Source organism: Talpa occidentalis, unplaced genomic scaffold (assembly GCF_014898055.3).
Source record: "Talpa occidentalis isolate TD23 unplaced genomic scaffold, MPIMG_talOcc4v2.1 talOcc4.14, whole genome shotgun sequence".
Taxonomy (NCBI): domain Eukaryota; kingdom Metazoa; phylum Chordata; class Mammalia; order Eulipotyphla; family Talpidae; genus Talpa; species Talpa occidentalis.
This window is the reverse complement of record NW_023601433.1, coordinates 13458831-13472757: the sequence shown is the minus strand read 5'-3', so window position 1 is coordinate 13472757 and position 13927 is coordinate 13458831. Positions and strand designations below refer to the sequence as shown.

Here is a 13927-nt window from a genome sequence, read left to right as displayed (position 1 = left end):
GGAGCCTCCCCTGCTCAGATGGGCTTTTCCAAGACCCCCCCCCCCAGGGTTTCTCTCTCTCCAGGAGCCCTGGGCCACAGTCGCGCGGGCCCGAGCAGGGCGCGGTCGCCGCGGCCCCTCCGCGCCACACGCGCTCTGGTGCCCGCCAGGGGGCAGCGCGGCTCCGGGGGCAGGGTGCGGGCGCCCGGCTCCCCGCCGTCACCTGTTCTGCTCGCTGGAGGACCGGACCCCTACGGCTCCCTATCCGGCAGGTCCGGGGCGCGCCCGGGAATCTGCGTGCTCCCCAGAGCTCGGGGAGGTTGGGGCGTCGCGGCTTCCAGAGCCTGGGCTCCGGCCCTGCCCCCCGCCCCGCAGGACACGGGCCCCCCAGGTGCGCCCGGTCTCCAGCCCCGGCGCCGGGCTGGGGGAGGGGCTCGGCGCGGGCGCATCTTTGTCCTGCCTTTCTCCCCGCCGCGCGCTCTCGCCGGCCGGCGCGCCCCGACCTCAGCTCCCCGGGGCCGGGCGGGAGAGGCCGGGCGGGGCGCGGCGGGGCGGGGGCGCGGGCGCCCAGCCGCAGCCCGGTGCGGGGTGCCGCGTGCGCCGGGCAGAGACGGCCCTGCGTGCCGTACGCCGCGTCCGGGGCGCGCCCGCCGCTATCCAGCTTCCCGGGCTCATTAGCAGTCTCGGTGCGCGGCTCGCGCGGGCTCACAAAGAGCTGCGGCGGCGCCCCGCGCGCGGCCTCGCGGACCGAGCCGGCGGCGGCGGGGTGGGGGCGGCCGAGCAGCGCGCAGCCCCGCGCCGGGCCAGGTAAGCGGGGGCCCCGCCGCCGGCTCGTCCGCGGCCGCGGGCTGGGGGCGTCCGGGCCGCCGAGGCGCAGGGTTGGGGCGCGCGGAGGCTGCGGCCCGAGCGCTGCGCCCCCGGACCTGGCGGGGTGGCCGCGCGCCCCTGGGGTCTGGGGGTGCGAGCGGCGGGCGGGCGCGGCGCGGCTGAGCCGGAGGTTCGCGCATCACGGGTGGGGGCGCCGCGGCGAGGGGCGACCCCGCGCGCACCGGGGGCGCGAGCCGATGGCGGTTGCCTGCCCGGGTCCCGCCGGGGTGGCCCGGCCGCCAGGACGCTCCGCGGCCGCGCTGGGCGCTGGCACCAAGTCCCCGGGCCGGGCGGCAACTCCCGAGTTTGGGGTCGCTTCTGGGGTGCCCGCCGCGCAGGAAGCCAAGCCCCGATCGGCGCTCCCCTCCCTTTTCTTTTTATAATGAGGCCCAAAGGGAGAAACTACTCAATTAAAAATTCCACTCCTGGGCTCCCCAGGGCCGCGGGCGCGGGGCTGGGGCGGACGCGGCGCGGACCGAGCCCTTCCCCACGGCGGACGCCGCCTGGCCAGGCTGTTGAAGGGGGCTTGGGCCACTGTCGATCACGGCGAATATTGCGCCCCCTGATCTCCCCGCTGGGCATGGGGCGGGCGCGGCGGGGCGGGGGGCGGCGGGCCTGGTGTGCCCAGGCTGGAGGTGAACTTGCCCTGGGCCTGGGCGCGGTGGCCGCCCGCCCCAGCCTCACCGAGACGGTGGAGGCTGACATCGCGCCTGCTGGTCTTAACTTAGTATTTACTTCCAGAAGGAAGACTTAATTTTTTTTTTTTTCAGATCTATTCAGATAGGGCCTCACAGGGGCCAGCCTCCTGCCTGGGGTTCAGTGAACTTACAAAAGGTCTGGGCACCCCGAAGTACCCAGGCTGGCCCACTCCTTTGGACACTTGGTTCTGTGGGCAGTCGCTGGCTTTGTCAACCTCTGTCTCCCTTCCTGGGATTTTTCCCCTGTGGCTCGTTCTCTGAGAAAGAACAGTGGCTTTAGAAATAATGACGGAAAGCTTTAAGGGTGCAGGGGACAACTTTTCGGAGGCCACATTTGAGATGCTTGGAGGTGGTGGCGCTGATTTGAGATGCATCAAGGTGGTGGCTCTGATGAGGTGAGGCAGGGGGGCTTCTCCTTCTCTGGGTGGGAGGGGCCACCGTGCAGGGGACCCGGTCTGGTTTCCCAGCCCAGGGGTACCAGGATGCCCTGCCCTGTGCCCTCACACCTGATGGCATCTGTGCTGCCTCCTTCTACAGCCTGGCATGGAGCGGGTCTCTTGATTGGGGGCGGGGGAGGGTGGACAACAGGGACATCGACTGAGCTGGGATTCTGGGCGGTGTCCAGGGTGTTAGAGTGAGTTGGAGCTGGCGGGCAGCCACCCGCACTGGGCACCAGCAGTACCGGTGGAGAGACCCTTGCATGATCTACAGAACCGGCCAGGAGGGTCTGGATGATGACTCTAGTGACGGGGCGCCCCAGGGAATCTTTGTGGGAGCCTGTGTCCCCAGACCTCTAGCCATTGTTAGGGAGCGTCATCATCCCCTCTCCCGACACTGCCTCCTTTCTATCTCCAGGGTACTGGGCTTCTGTGTCTGGGAGAAGTACAGCCTGAACCAGATGGGGTGTTTGCGTGTGTGCATGTGCGTGACGGAGTGTGAGAGGTGGAGTGGGTTTTGGCAGGAGGGGGAAGCCTGTGGTGGTCAGCTTCTTACTCTTGTCCACCTTGCTTGTTTGCTTGCTCGTCCCCCACACCCCCCAGCCTGTGTTGTGACTCGTTAGCTTGTTTGCATAACTATCCCTTGAGTACTCCTAACCTTTTTTTTTTAAATTATAAAATATTAGTTTCACAGGAATAATTGGTGGGGACGAATTGTGAAATGGAAGCACATAAATAATCCAGTTTGCCAACTGAGCTAAGAAGTGCCAGATAAAAATAAAAGATAATTGTAAAAGACACCAGTCGCACCCCTGAAGCTGAGAGGGAGCGCTAACACACCTTGATTTTTCCTAGACACAACTGAGGAACTCAGAGGAAAAACATGTTCAATGGGGAGGTTGGCACTAGACTGGGCTCTGGCGGGGGTGCCTGTGGGGTCTGCCCTGGGGGCCTGTGGACAGAAGCTTTAGGCCTCAGGTCCTCCTTGGTGCCCCCTCTGTCCTTGGATCTGCACAACCGCACCCGGAGACTCAACAGGTGGGGACATCTGGTAACACCACTGTCTGGAAGCCTTGGAGGAACCTTTGCTGGGGGGACCTGAGAGGGCTATGAGCAGGTGGGCACAGAGGCCCTGAACACATCATGCCTGGCCTCAGGGGCCTTCCGGAATCAGTGGTAGCAACCAGCAGGCCTGCCTTGCAGCCTGGCCTTAGAGAAGGTAGGGAAGGGCCTTCAGTGACAGTAGCCCAGACCTTGCAGGGTGACCGTGAGGACTGAGCTGTGTCGTCGGCATGACTGTCATGCTGCAGCTGGGAGGTGGCCCGGGTGCCGGATGGTATGGGGCTGTGAGCCCACAGGGCGGGTTCTCCAGCTCTGTCCCCCTCCCCGCATCCCCCCACCCACTCTCTGGGTCTCGTCCAGCTCGTGTCTCAGAGCAGCCTGCTGGCACAGGCTGAGTCAGCTGTCGTGGGCGCTGTCTTCCCTTGCAGCCAGTCTTCTGTGCTCCGTGTCCTCTCTGATGCCCCAGGAGGACAGCGACCTTAAGGTCGTGTAGCTGGGCTCTCTCTGGGCGCAGTGGGGCTTGAGATTCCTGCAGCTTTTTGGGAACCCTACATCTTGGTGGGGTGCCATAGCTGTGTGAATTAGGACTTCTATGCCATCTGCAGGACTCTGCCTTGGCAGCTGGACCCAGGCCAGGTCTCCCTTGCTCAAGCCCTCAGTGGCTCCCCGGTGTCCACTCCAAACCCACATTCCTCAGCCTGATTTTTCCAGTTCTCTCCCCTCCTCTCAAATGTGGTCCCTCCCACTGTCCAGGGTCCAGACAGACAGGCTCTCTGCCCAGGCTTGCGGTGTCCCCACCTTATCCCCACCTGGCACCTTGGCCCAGGGCCTTCTTGGCCATCCTTGACGATCCCAGCTGAGTGCAGGCTCTCTCTCTCTTATCCTCTGGTCCTCAAATTTGCCAAGCACTCGCCTGTCTTGGGGTCTTTGCACCTGCGTTTTCCTCTCCTTGATCTGTACCTCCCTCAAATGTGCATCTGCCCTGCTCCCTTACTTCAGTTCTCTGTGGATATGCCAGCTCCTTGGCGACCCTGAAAACCAGCATCACGTCCCCCTTCTTGTCCACCCTGCTTTGTGTTTCTTCTTGACTTTAACGTTGGATTTGTTGTTTCTGTGTCTGTTTGTTTACTGTCTGTCTCTTACCACTGCAGCATAAAGACTTTGTTCACCTCTGCGTCCCTGGCAGCTAGAACAGTGCCTGGCACCCTGTAGACCCTCTGTGCTACTTATTGGATGAATGAAGAAAACCCCAAGAGAGTCTTTCTTTCCTTAGAGTCAGCCTGGCATCCCCGCCACCTTTGCCCGAGACCCAGGCTGGAGCGCGCTGTGTTCACATTTGGAATCCCTCCTGGAACCTAGCACAGAACCTGTGCTCAGTGGCACACAGGAAGAGCTGTGGACTGTGGGTTTCGGTCGCTTTTCACCTAGGCCAGAAATACGTCATGGCGGGGAAGGCAATCTGCAGAGCGGCCACACGGATTCGTCCCAGAAATCCCCTTTTGGGTGTTGGGTGGTTGGGCCTGCAGTGGGGCGTCCCTGCTGCCAGAGCCAGCCCCGCGCTCCCCTGCGTCACCTGGGCTTTGCTGTGCTGGGAAGGACTCTTCTCCAGGTTTCCCTCCTCCTCCATCTGGAGATTTCTAAACCCGTCTTGTACCTTATGTCAGACCTGGTGTCTCGAGGCTCCTAGCCGTTCTGCCTGTCCCTGTTTACCAGCCTACCCTTCTAGAAGCCTTCCCCCGCCCAAGTCTCCCTGCCAGTCTCCCTGCCTGCGCTCTGGCCTTTCGGGGAAGGCATTTTGGTGTTATAAGGAGACAGGCAGCATGAGGAAGGGCATGAGGATGGGATTTGGAGTTAGGAGAGCTGGACTTGGACCTGACTCTGCCAGGGCTCCCTGAGGCCTCGGGCCACTCACTGACCCCGGAGTCTGAGGCTCAGTCGCCATAACATTGCTGTACCGTGTTCCTCTTGCTGTGTCCAGTGCTGGATGTAGCGGAGCTGTGGTGAGCACAGCCAGGGCTTCCCCGGGGCCGTGGTATGGCCTCTATTTCCTGGGGAGTTTGAAGGGTCAGGCCTGTGAGTTTCAACCCCACCCTAGTAAAAGAGCGTAGCGTAGGCGCTCTGTAAACTCAGGAGTGCTGTTCCAGTAGAAGGTGCTACATCTATTGTTTTGTGTGAAGGATCAAAATTAAGAAAGAAAGAATATGTGGTTGGGATTCTGCATCTACTGATGGTGAAAATATTTTCATCTTGTCGTTTTCTGAAAAGGGAAGCACTCCAGTATGCGAAGGGGTTTGCATGGAGAAACCACCGGAATGAAACACCCGCTGCTGGGCACCTCTGTGTGGGGCATTTTGCTCCTCTGATTGTTGTTGTTGTTTTAAAGATTTATTTGTTTATGCAAGCAAGAACTGGGGTATAGGCCAGAGGTGCGGGGGTGGGGTGGGGTGGTGAAAAGATTCACCAGAGACAGAGTGGGGAGCAGAACAGGCAGACTGACTGAAATACACTGCTGAGGGGAGCAGTGGGCAAGGCAGGAGAGGTCTTGTGGGTAGCTCCCTGGCCGGGGATCAAACTCGAGCTGCAGAGGCTGCATAGGCTGCAGATAGCTTCACAGTGCTGTGCTTAACCCCTTCCGCCACTAGGGAGGCCCCTCCTCTGTTTGTTGTTTTAAATAATTTCCCACCAAAGCCAAGAGGCAGGTCTGTTGCCTTACCTTGGCAGGAGGAGGCTGAGGGCCAGGCGGCCGTGACTTGGCCAAGAGGGCGAGGCGTGCCAGCTCTCTCTGGATGCCAGGAAGCCCAGTTTCCATCAAATTTGCTTTTAAACTGGGAGATGTGGCTAGGACTTAGGACCGCTCACGTGAGAGGCGCAGGGGTTAATTATCAAAATGTGCTTTGAGAATCTGATGGCTGGTGGGAGAGCCGTGGAGATGCCAGAGTGACCCAGGCCCTGCCGTCCAGGAAAACAGCTCCCGTTGTTGGTGGGGCTGTAAGATGTTTTCCTTTTTGTTGTGGCGCTAACACTCAGACCCTCGTTCCAAACAAATGCTAATCATCAAATAGTCAATGAGGAGGAGAACAATATTGGCATTTAGAATTTTCAGTTGGGTTGTATGTATCTTTTCATTTGATTGCTTTTATGTTCTTGGAATTGATTCCACAGCAAGGCAGCTCTAAATAGGAATGCCTCTGGTTGGTTGCATGCATTGTTAATTTAATAAGAAATATATCGTGGATAGTTTTCCCCAGTTGGTTTGATCAACAATTGGAAGAATCCATTGTTCCAACCCGGGAACTGAGTGAGTATGTGCATTCAGGGGTGATGGATTCCTCAGGTCCCTCTGGCAGCAAGTGTGTGCATTGTTCAAATAAAACAGTTTACGTTTCTCGGTCTTTTGGTGTAATAAGTGAGCCATGTGCTCTAACATCTGTCCGTATGATCCCAAGCTGGTGACAGCTGTCACTGTGGGGTGGAGCGGCGCGGGCCTGTGTTCGGCAACTCTGGAAAGCCAGCTGGCCAACCCCACTCCCAGGAGCTTGCCTTGACTGCTCCTAAGGAAGGCACGCGGAGTCTGCTTCATCCTCACCAGCCACCCAGCGCCCAAGGATGAACTGGGAAGAGATGTGTGTGAGCATTTGTTCCAGAAGAGGGCTGGGTTAGTACGGTCAGTGCCTGTCACTGGTGTGCGTGTGTGTGTTTCTCTCCAAGGTGCCTGCCAGTCTCAGATACTGGGCACTACCTTGGCTCTCTAACTGGTCCTGGCAATGCCAGGGAAGCTGGTGTTGATGGATACGTGATTGATTTAGCCATGGGTCCCAGGTTACCAGCCCTACAGGAGGACTGAGTCGCTGGTGTTGATAGACGTCTCTCCAGGGAATGGCACTGGGCTAAGCCTGATCCACAGCTGCTGGATGTGCCTTTCCTTGTGTGTGTGTGCCGTGAAGGTTCTTCCCGTGCCTGCCTCTGCCCTTCGGCTTGCTGGAGCGGAGCAGGCCTGCTTGTGGCAGATGGGACGTGTGGTCAGCCTTCTATTCTTGCAGGAACATCTCTGCTGTTTCTTGGGTTGGAAACTCTGAGAGCAGAAGCCCCTCTAGACCAAGAACTCCTGATTGTGTGTCTCCTTTGGGCTTTAACAGATTTCGGCTTCTACGTTAATTGCATTTCATTAAGTAATGGTTTTCTTCTTGATCACAGCTGGTCTGTGCTTAATCAGCAGCAGTGAGTGGCGCTAACCAGTTGATGTGACACCCCCAGAGGCAGATGCCTCCCTCTTGTATCAATGTCATATGGGGAGTTGCCTTGGAGGACCTAGGCAGACTTCTTTCCCCAATTTGCTCAGGGGAACCCAGGTCCTAACTCTACATGCATTTTTCTGCTTTTATCCAGCATGTGAGATAGTTCACCTGACAATGGAAACAAGGGGTCATGGATGCAAATGGCAGCTCCTCCCCTGCCTCTGTCATTCACCTCTCAGTCCTTTGCTATTCTGGGTGTCTGCATGCTAGCATTGGGGACAGGACAGCTCTCCACTTTCGCTCCCCTGTACTCCTTTGCTGGGATCCCAGCCATCCACCTTCCCACCCATCCATCCACCCATCCACCCATCCATCCACCCATCCACCCACCCACCCATCCACCCATCCACCCACCCACCCATCCACCCATCTATCCACCCACCCACCTGCCCATCCATCCATCTACCTACCCATCCATCGAACTGGTATTTTCTGGTGCTTTTTACTGTTTCATCTTTGTTGACCCCTTTTAAATACTGAATATGTGAGATGGCATCTGAGCTCAATCCTGACTCAGGTCCAAAGATCTCCTAGATAAGCACAGACTAGAAGGTGTGGCAGCCCCAGTGTGGGTGGGAGCAGGTCATGGACCCCATCCTGGAGAGTGGGTGCATCTGCCCTTCCAGAGCCCAGGCCAGCAGAGCCCCCTAGGTAGGAGGGCCAGCCTGGAGAGGGCACCAGGGCCCAGGGAGGGACAAGTGTTTGGCAGTGGCATTGTGTGTTTTGTCCAGGTCAGAACTGGAAACGGTAGGGTGGGGGGTTGGTGGTGGATCCTATCATCAGGGGGTTGAGCTACCCTTGGTTACCTGGGGGAGTCGTTGCTGTGAGAGCACGTGGAGGGATGATGATGTCTGTATTTTGCCCAGCAATCTCTAGGAGAAGATTTTTCATAGCCAGGTTTCTTGACCAGTTGGGGTGAGGAGAGGGTGGGGGAAGGGGACATCATCGGGGAGGGCCTGAGGAGGAACAAGGCGGAGGTACCTAGAGGAGACTGGCCTTGGGGCCAGGGGCAGTGGAGACCGTGCTAGGGACTTGGGGAAGGGACTGTCTAGGGCCCGGGGAGAAGCACTGGGAGGGGTGGGGGATGCAGGGGCCTGGCCTGGGAAGGATAAGCCTTGCTCTGGTTCGGCGCCATGGATTTTGCTCCCCACCTGATGTAGGAGGAGCTGCCCCTGCCAAGTCCCAGCCTTGCTAGTGTGGTGTTTAATTTTACCCTTTAGAGATTTACAGCCTTTCTAGGTTAAATTACCACTGTTCTTCCACAAGAATGACAAAAGTCTATGAACAATCATAAATCCCATTATTAATTTGCTCACATAGATCAACCTCTGCGACTCCACTGGAATACTTGGAAGGACAGCCGGGAAAATGGGCACACTGACTTTTCAGTTACCAGTGCGCGTAAAAGACTAGAGGGACATAGGTCATGGTGACCGCTGCCCCTGGCCTGTCGGGGCACACTGCCCTTCGTGACAAGAACTCTTGGTGGCTTTCTGGCCCTCTGCTGGGAGGTGGATGGGCTCCTCTGTGCCCAGGCAGAGGGCAGCAGGCATGGGGAAGGGAATGGAGAGCTGAAGTGACTGGTCAGATGAGCTGACACTGCCAGGCCAGGCCTCTGTAGGCTGGAAGGTCTGGGCTGTTCAGAGAGCTCCTCTCAGTGGCTCCCAAACCCACAATTCCTGCTCTGTCTTCCACTCTCAGACCCGTGGACCATGGGAGCTGTTCTTCCTCTCGGTAATGATGGGTCAGAAAATCTCTCTTAGAGTTGCTGTGCATCTCTTTTTTGGAGTTGTGGTCAGTCTAAAGAACCACTGCCTTGGGCGGGGCTTGGGCCCTGGCTAATGCTTCCCTGGTGCCTGGAAATGGCCTGCTAATTGTTGGGCTGATTAGGTATCATACTTTGTTGGGAGAAGCTGTGTTTGATGGGATGCACTCTGTGCTTGACCTGTCTGCCTCTGTGGGCCACATGGCTGCAGTGGGCCTAGAGGGTGGAGCGCAGCACTCGGAGGGTGGAGAGCTGCAGGGGAGGAGGTCTCATGTGTTTCAAGAAACACCTACCATTACGCTGTAGTTCATTTTGGAAGTTGTCCCTAATATGCGTTCTTCCTTTATAGTCATCTAGAGGCCCCAGACTCTGGGATATTTAATTTATGCTATTTCACAGAAATCAAAGGGTTATTTGTGTTGGTGGCCTGGCTGCTTTCCGTGCTCACGCATGATAGCTGCAGCCTGGAAGGGACACCTTAGTCTGGGGACAGGCCATCTAAGTCAGGCAAATCTCATAAAATCCACATATATTTATAGAACTACAAAAGGAGTGGACTGACACAATGGCTATCCTTGAGGTGAAATTGACTTTGGTTTCAGGGAAGTAAATAGAGACAGGGTACATTAATTTGGGAGTGACTTTCGTCTCAACCATTCCAGTCATGACAGCAGTCCTTGTGCGTATTCCTATGGAAACTGTCCAAGCTGGCAGAGGCCTGGAGTCCATCATAAGTAGACTGGTCCAGAATTCATGCCAGCTGATGGCGTGGACACAGCCAGACCTGGAGCACAGCTGGACCGTGGATACAACCTGGCCTTGCCTCTCAGATCCTGGCTCCAAAAACATATTTTTCCTGCTGCACACATACGTTTAGTGGACTATGGTCTAACAAATTACTCATTTTAAATAACAGTATATGATTAACAAGAAAAAGACAGCCAACCAAATAGAAAGAGGAGCAAAAGACTTTTATCAAAAGAAGCTCCAGGAGCCTCTCTGGTGGTGCGGCAGGTTGAGCACAGTGCTGTGAAGCTGTCCACAGCCTCTGCAGCATGGGTTTGATTCCCGGCCGGCCAGGAAGATACCCATATGGTGCAGCAGACCTCTCCTGTCTCGCCCGCTGCTCCCCTCAGCAGTGTTTTCGGTCTGTCTGCCTGTTCTTCACCCTGCTCTGACTCTGGTGAATTCACTCCCCCTCCTGCGTCTCAGGTCTGTACCCCAGTTCTTGTATAAATAAATAAATCTTAAAAAAAAAAAGAAGTTCCAACAGACATAGGGAAAAGGTGCTCAACTTCAGTAGTCATCAAGGAGATGCAAAATAAATTGTAAATGTATGGATTAGCCAGGGTTCTCCAGAGAGACAGAAGCAATGAGATAGGGGTGTATGTGTGTGTGTGTGTGTTTATATGTGTGTGTGTATTATGAAGAATTGGCTCATGTGATTATGGAGGCTGAGAAATCGCAGGATCTGCTGTCAGCATGCTGGAGACCCAGAAAATCAGTGGTGTGGAGTAAGTCCTCACTTCACATCTTCTGTAGGTTCTTGGAAACTGTGACATTAAGTGAAAGGACTTAGAATGAAACCAAATCTTTGAACACAGTTGATCTTTGGACAGTGTCGGGATTGGGGTGCTTACTTCCCCCCAGCATGCCCTCACAGCTGAAAATCTAATATAATTTTTGACTGTGCAAGAGATCACTTTTTACTGCAGATATACAGTTTTTGTCTTGGAGATGTCTAGCAACATGTTGAAAGTGAATGCTCACAACACTTGAGCTCACCCAAATAGCTACAGGAGGTGGCCCTAGAAGTGCATGCACTTGTGATTTAATACTGCGTCTGTACATTTGTTCATAATTCTCTTGACACCTTAGTTGGGGACAGGTAGCCTCTGAGCCACAAGTCTCATAAAATCCACATGTATTTATAGAAACACAACTGGAGTTGGTGGTCTCGGTGTTCCTCCTTGAGGTGACAGCTGTGTACAGTCTGTTCATGTGCGTAGGTTCTGATAAAGTTGAACTTTTTATAATAGAGTTGTGCATATTTTAGGGTAATAAATGATAAAATAGACTACTGCCTACATGTATTTAGTGCATTCATGACATTCCTAACTTTTTTCTTAGGCTGCATGGTTCATAGGCAATTTTTTTCCAAATTGTCACAAATCTCCAAAAAAATTTCAATCTGGACACTCCATGGCCGATCAAATTGATATGTGAAATGAACCATCCCAATTTGATAGCTACTAAAATGGCTCAAGTTAAAAAGAGCAGAAAATAACAAGTGTTTGTGAGGATGCCAAGTAACTGGACTCTTTATTTTTTAAGATTTATTTATGAGTGCAAAACCTGGGGTGCAGGCCAGAGGTGCGGTGGGTGAGAGGATTCACCAGAGACAGAGTGGGGAACAGAACAGGTGGATTGACTGAAATACACTGCTGAGGGGAGCAGCGGGTGAGACAGGAGAGGCCTGCTGCCCCGTGTGGGCCACCTGCCTGCCCAGAGATCGAACTTGTGCTGTGGTAGTTGTGGATTGCTTCATAGTGCTGAAGCTCAATCCCTTGCTTCACCAGGGAGGCCCCCTAGACTGTTCTTGTTGATCAGGGTATAGATTGTGCAACTGCTTTGGGAGGCTGTTTTGCAACATCAACTAAAGTTAAATAAAAAGTAACATGTTCTCTCTGACCTCTGAATGAAATTGGGTGAAATGTGTGCTTAGGGCCTCCTTAGTGTGCTCAAGGTGCCCCCTAAAAGATGTCAGGTCCTAACCCCTGAAACCTGTGAGTGTTACATTATCTGGTAAGATTTTTGTAGAAGTGATGAGAGATTTTGAGATGAGATTATCCTGAATCATTTGTGGCCCTATATGACATTACACGGCTCCTTCTATTAGAGGTAGAGGGAGATTTGACACCGGGAAGAAGCACCCGGGAGAAGGCAGTGTCACCAGGGAGGCAGGGCTTGGAGTGATGTCACCACAGGTCAAGGAATGCTGGTGGTGACCAGAAGCTGGGGGAGACAAGTTGTAGATCAGCCACTGAAACTGTTTGCAGACTTTTATTCTCTGGAACTGTGAGAGAATACTTGTGCATTGTTTTAAGCACCTAGTTTGGTGGTGATTTGGTACAGTGGTCACAGGGAGCCAATGTCACCGCTGTCATAGTTGTCATTGCCAAACTGCAGACAACCCACGTGTCCTGCAGGAACACACTGGCCCGTGACACCAGGGTTTCTTTGTGTGTGGAAAACTGGTCAGTCAACTGAGAATGGACACTGCATGTGCCACAGTATGGCTGGATCTTGCCACATAATGTTGAGTGGTAATAAAACAAACACTAAGTGTCCAAACTGTATGATTCCATCGAAATAACAAGGGCCATGGGCAACTGCCATCTATGGTGATGGAGGTCAGGTTGCCCTTGGCAGGGATGGTGATGAGAAAGCAGACTCAAGGCCAGATGCGATGGGGTGGGGGGGTCAAGGGCTTGTGGAGGTGCTGGCCTGTCCACTTCTTGATCTGGGTTTGCATATTCCAATTTATGACAAAACTTTTCAGTACATATATTACACTTCAAGAAAAAATAAAAAATAAAATCAGAGAGCACTAGTACATCATCTTAAAATTTTCAAGAACTTTTAGTGGACTAACTCCTGGTACAATACAATATCAAAATCAAAATTTACAGCTGGTACAATAATATCAAAATCAAGATGACATTTAACGTGATGTGAGATAATTAAATGTTGCTTATTCCAACCAGTGCTTATTAATGTTTAGCTAGAAACTTTATTTTCTGAATGAAATCTGGGAACAGAAACCTAGCTAGGATGCTAAGATGTAGACACACCTAATCGGTATAGATAAGCAATTGAGAAGAGATGAGTTTTTCTTCCTGCATGTAAAGGGAGCTGTGCTCCCCCAGAAGAGCAGGCACAAGCAACCCAAATGTTTGTGGGTCACGGGCTGTGCAGCCTCAGCTGAGCGGGAAACCAGAGAGCTTTAAGGAGTCAGCGGAGGGGACACAGTGTGTGTGAACAATTCCCCGGGTCAGTCTCCAATCCTTGTAGCCCAGAAATTGTGGGTGGAGGCTCCAGAGCCTCGCCCACCCTCTTATTCTCCAGGTCACCTTGCCAAGTATGTTCAGTGAGCTCAGTGAGCAGGAGATGGGTGTGCAGGGTCAAGGCCCCCTCGATCCTGGACATGCGTCCCCCAAAACTAGATTACACCACAGAGTCTGCTCTTGTGGTCTTTCCCGAGGTTGCATCACTGAGATGTGAAGGCGGCAGGGTGGTGACAAGTGATGGGAGTCACTCTATCACCCTGAGGTTCTGGGGGTGTCCCTGTATGACAGGTGGCCTCTCGGTGCTGTCCTGGTGGACTCTTGGTGCTGTTCGGCTGTTGGAGCATCGAAGGAGCATATCAGGGGTGAATCTGCATAGGGCACAGCTGGAGCCTGCAGGTGGGAGCTTGGACGTTGCCCTCACTCTCCTGGGGCTGCCCTCACCTTCACCGCCCAACCTGGTACAGCGGGACGTGAGGCGTGGAGGGGCTCCCCAAGCTTTCTTGGCTGAAATTTGTGATCTGAGAGCACCTCTATTTGTTGTGGGGTGCCAGTACTTTTACCATGGAGGAATGTTAGGAGCACCTTTTATTTCTGGATGGTGCGGTTCAGAAACCTAGAGATGTCAATTCTCTGAGCCCAATGAGCTCACACCAGCTGTATCTCTGCATCCTTGAGGGTGGAGGCTTTGTCTCTCCTGCTGGGTTTGGGGGCAGTGTGGAATGGCCCAGAAGGCAGCTCCTTACCTCTAAATGCA

General features: G+C 54.3%; 1 protein-coding gene across 3 annotated transcripts in view; it reads left to right on the top strand.

Moving 5' to 3' along the window:
• Positions 1 to 203: 203 nt before the first annotated feature.
• The window catches only part of APBA2 (amyloid beta precursor protein binding family A member 2), a 206777-nt gene continuing 193053 nt past the window's right edge, over positions 204 to 13927 (top strand). The window contains exon 1 of one of the 3 annotated variants that reach the window (XM_037510098.1): positions 204 to 251. The gene's annotated coding sequence lies outside the window, so the exon portion shown is untranslated. Of the gene's footprint in view, positions 252 to 348; positions 371 to 748; positions 787 to 13927 lie in introns of those variants that run through there. The other 2 variants (XM_054694791.1, XM_037510099.2) reach the window with 2 other exon arrangements.